Raw genomic sequence first — 5,000 nt, 5'->3', positions numbered from 1 at the left:
CGGAGCACAGGTTCTCCGTCATGACGCAGGTGTGCAATACCCTGCAAGACGTCCATAAGGACGGCTTTGCGCACAACAACTTCAGTCTGCAGAGCGTGTGCGTCAAGCTCACGGCGTCGGGGCCAAAGGTGGCCCTCACCGACTTCGGCCTCACCATGGAGGCTGGCAGGTCCCCGCGGCTGGGCGTCACGTGGACCAAGCACTCACACTTTGCGCCCGAGATTTGCGGCGCCGAGAACCCGGGCTGCTGCGGCTGGCAATCCGACACCTACAGCGTCGCCAAGCTCATGCACCAGCTGTTCGGCAGCAAGCAGCTGCCGCTGTTGCTCAACTCCTGGTACGTCAGGAGCCGGGACGTGCGCCCAAGCGAGAGCAGCAGCCTGGCGTCGCTGCTCGATTCCTTGAAGCACCAGGAGCTCGCCCAGCTCCGCCTGGGCTACTGACGATGGAGGTCTTCGCTTCGTGAAGCCTTGGGGAGCCAAAGGAACCAAACTTATAATTTGACGATAAACCATATCCTTGCTGTTTAGTTTGCGAATACCCCAATTTTACATTGAATCAAGATAAAAGAAAGAAAAAAGAAAAAAAAATTATGTATATATATACATATGTTTCTACTTTCCCTCCCCCCTTCTCTCTCTCTCTCTCTCTCTCTTCTTATATATATATATATATATATATATATATATATATATATATATATATATATATATATATATACACACACACACAAATATATACATGTATATATATGTGGGTATGGGTGTGTTTGTATGTGTGTATGTGTATGTATATATACATATATATGGATACATATGTATTTACAATATATGCATATATATATGTATATATATATATATATATATATATATATATATATATATATATATATATGTATATATGTGTGTGCGTGTGTGTGTGTGTGTGTGTGTGTATGTGTGTATGTATGTATGTATGTATGTATGTATATGTGTGTGTACTTGTTAACATGTGTATGTATGTATGTGGGTGTGTATATATATATATATATATATATATATATATATATATATATATATATGTGTGTGTGTGTGTGTGTGTGTGTGTGTGTGTGTGTGTGTGTGTGTGTGTGTGTGTATGTGTGTGTGTGTGTGTACACGCTTTACAAATCAGTCCATATGCAGAGGTCCGGATAAATATTATACACGCAATCATGAAAATATTCTAAACTATTCTAAACTTATATCCAAGGCCTTGGGAGAATTAGCAGTTTAAATACATATGAACGATAGTCCCCTAACTTACCCTACAGTCAGTCGAGGAAAATGCACTTTCAAGAATCCTTCGCCAGGATCTTCCTTATATTTGATCACACTTTTCTCCTCCTGGAGCCTAGGGTCCCGCTATAACACGCAGAGGGTCCGGATTCTGATCGCGAGCCCCTGAGCTGAAGTATATGCAGAACCGTAGCTAGATAAATGAGTGTCTCGGTACCTTTAGGGTCCCTGCCAGGTTTTCACCGCAGGCGCCCCCAACGTGCCCCACGCACCCACCAGTACTTAAGGCTCAGGATGACCCAGAGAGAGTCCTTTCAGAGAGGCCTGGCGACCGCTGCGGGTCAGGCTGGCTGGGCCCGCCCTCCGGGCAGACCAAGCACTTTTACCCATAGACATATGTATCGCGTGTATGATGATGATGGTTTGGTTTGCGAAGTTCTAGCTTCGCCCGGGCCTTCTAGATATGGCCCGGCCTGTGTCAGCTTTTTACGGCTGTCTCATTGAGTTGTCTGACACTCGGTGCTTACCGTGGCGGCGGGATTGCCAGCAAGCGCTCCTGCCGCCATGGTGTAAGCATTTCGCATAGCCTCTTTACCAGCACGGCGGCTGTTGTGGGCGGTCCATGTCTCAGGAATTGTGTATGGTCACAATTTTCTAGGTAGTGGACTAGTGTGGCGTTCGGCTCGCCGCAGTGCTTGCAGAACCATTCATCGCGTTCGATTGTTGGGATAATCTGCCATGCACAGTGGTAACCTAGGTGCATTCTGTGAAGAATGACTTCGGTACCTCTGTTGCTTACTTCAGAGAGTGCCAGTGGTTCATAGCCTGTGGCGTCTGAGTACCAGCTGGCCGAGGGGGAGGTTCTCGTTTCCTCTCTGTGGAGCTGCCGTAGGAAGGTACGACCGACCAAGGCACACTTCTCCATAAGTAATTTTCGGCTCGGTTTTATCGTCATGGGATTTGGGGGCATACCCCTGCCAGCGACGGCTAGTCTGTCAGCAAGCTCGTTCCCTCTGATGCCGATGTGGCTTGGGACCCAGTTGATGATAATTCTTCTACCCTGAGCAAGAATTCTCTGTGCCATTGTGAGAATCGTGGTCAGTAGGTAGATGTTGTCTGTGGGTGAGCTGTGCTGAAGACAGTCAATGGCTGCCCTGGAGTCTGTGTGTATGACCACGTGTCCTTCCCTTAGGGACGCATGGCCTAGGGCTCCCATGATTGCAACTGCCTCTGCCTGTAGCGAGGAGGCGTTGTCTGTTACCCTCATGGATCGCGTGGCATCCCTAGCTGCAAAGCCGGCGCCTGCAGTGTGGCTCAAGGGATCGACCGATCTATCCGTGTAGTATGTTCTACTACCCGGAGGAGTGATGGCTGCAATGACCCTGTGGGCTTCTGCCTTTAAGCTAGGCATGGGGTATAGGCTCTTTTTCATTGACAGGCTCATTATGTTGAACTCTATCAGGCTCAGTGCCCACGGCGGGGCTTCGGCAAAGTCGGGGTGGGGAGAGTCCATACCCTTAGCAAGAAGCTGTTCTTTGAGCTGATGGCGTATCAACACCCTGGCTGTATGAGACAGCCAGGAGTTGTTTGCAACGAGCTCGTTGTCTTGTTCGAGGCATCTGACTAATTTTTGTCTTAGGCTTGTGTTCCTGGGAGCCTGGATGACCTTTGACAGGAATTGTGTTGCCGTTAGATCGATTCGTGAGTCCAGGGGAGAAGGTTTGCCTCCATCAGGAGGTTGAGGACCTTCGTCCACCTCGGGGCACCCAGAATGATCCTGGCAGCTTCATTTTGGACTGTTTCTAATTTGTCTGTGTGGTTTTTCTTTGCAGCAATTAGAGCGACTGAGGCATAGTCCACAATGGGCCGGACAGCATGTACATAGAATGATCTTAGTACTTTGTGTCTGGCCCCTATGCGTCTCCCAGTCATTGCTCTCATGACGGACAGTCTTGCTTTGGTTCGGTCAACCAGGTACTGGACCTCCTTATGGAAGGAGAGGGTCCGGTCTATCCTTACCCCAAGGTATAGGTAGTCCTTGACCCATTCTAATTCCACTCCCTGGATTTTCAGTCTTGTGCCTCGAACTCTCTGTCTCAGAGCCATGGCTTTGGATTTGGCAGCAGAGATCTTTAGTCCTGTCCTACAACACTCCTCTGACACGAGGTCCAGACAACGCTGGGCTTTATTCTGGCTGCGTGGTCCAGTGGAGGTGATAGCGAGATCGTCTGCATACGAGATGATCTGGCACCCCACTGGGAGGTTTATGTTGAGGATGCAGGACATTAAAGTGTTGAATAGGGCTGGACTGAGAACCCCACCCTGTGGCGTTCCATTTTCGAGCGGCATGTGCTGCGATAGGTGACCCTGGAATTTGACATTGGCAGTCCTGTTCCTGGAGTAGTCACCTATCCAAGCCAAGAGCTTTCCTCTGATTCCCTTCTGGATCAGGCTTTCCTGAATGGCAAGCGGACTTGCCAGTTCAAAAGCCTTCTCCAGGTCAAGGAATACCACCACAGCTGGGCCCTTGCTGATTGTGCTTAAGAGCGTGGCTATGCTGTGTGCTGTGCCCATGCCCCTTGTGAACCCGTGAAGGTGTTCGTGCGGGGGTCCCGTTTTCCATTGAAGCCGGTTTAGTACCATCGCGTGTAGATCGGTCCGAATCACTGTGTTGTGAGCCTTGCTAACGTTGGCTATTACTCCTGTTTATCACTGTTTAAAGGCGTTCTCATATAGAGCCTATACATAAGTGGTGGTAGGATGGTTCGTTGTGTCCTTTTGGCACACAACAATGGACTCACAGTCTCCGAAATCTGGTTACCCCGCTCGGACCAGTCCCTTCCATACACGCAAAAGTCTTCAGAACCTGTTGTGAATACATATTTAGGCCATTTTTCCTTTCTTTTATCTTCCCCATAGATGTGTTAAGCTGTATGTGCAGTTACGCTCACGCTGGTTTTGTTAGGTTAAAGTGCTAATTGACAGCAATGGTACGCTCTCCACTGCTGACCTCAGATCACATTACTGTGTGATCAACAGTATGGGTTCAAACAACAGGAATATCGTTCATTTATTACGTATTTGTTTATTTTTTCTCGTGATTAGAGAGTATATTGTTTCAATTGCAACGAATTTAGCGTGTTCATTATTTTACTATTTTCATGAACATCATATCATTATTCTTTCTCACTACCCATTTCCCGTCTTGACCTGACCTCCCGAGTGAAACATTTCAGTCACATCTGCTTGGGACAGCTGTGTGACCTGACCCCACTTTCACTCTGAGTGATTGACACGTGAAATGAATGTGAGAACCGCTGGCATTTCCTGTATATTGTTTCGAGATTGTTACATTATAGGATAACGCGTAGCATCCATTGCATGTTCATTGGTGACACGTTCTATCGGCGCTAGAGCGGAGCTTGTAACGCGAATTACTTATATTTTTATATAGCGCCAGGGATCTTCCCCTTATTATAGTGTCAGAGTGCCTGATTACTTGGGGTTGCGTATATGCCCAAAGATCCGCGCTTGAGCCGGTGTGACCCGTGGTTACGTCCGTTAATTGATGTAGGACTAGGGTTTAAGCTAGAATTGAGATTCTCTTATTAATCACATCCCGTTCACCCCCTTGACGTCGCTGCCATGTTTGGGTAAATCCCATCGAGTTGTGATTCATGATAAAATAGCCGTAGAGCATTCAGTGCATGAGCGCCCATCACAGACTCGCAGATAAAGTGGGTT

Source organism: Penaeus chinensis, chromosome 38, assembly GCF_019202785.1.
Source record: "Penaeus chinensis breed Huanghai No. 1 chromosome 38, ASM1920278v2, whole genome shotgun sequence".
NCBI classification, from domain to species: domain Eukaryota; kingdom Metazoa; phylum Arthropoda; class Malacostraca; order Decapoda; family Penaeidae; genus Penaeus; species Penaeus chinensis.
This window is presented reverse-complemented; position numbering follows the sequence as displayed.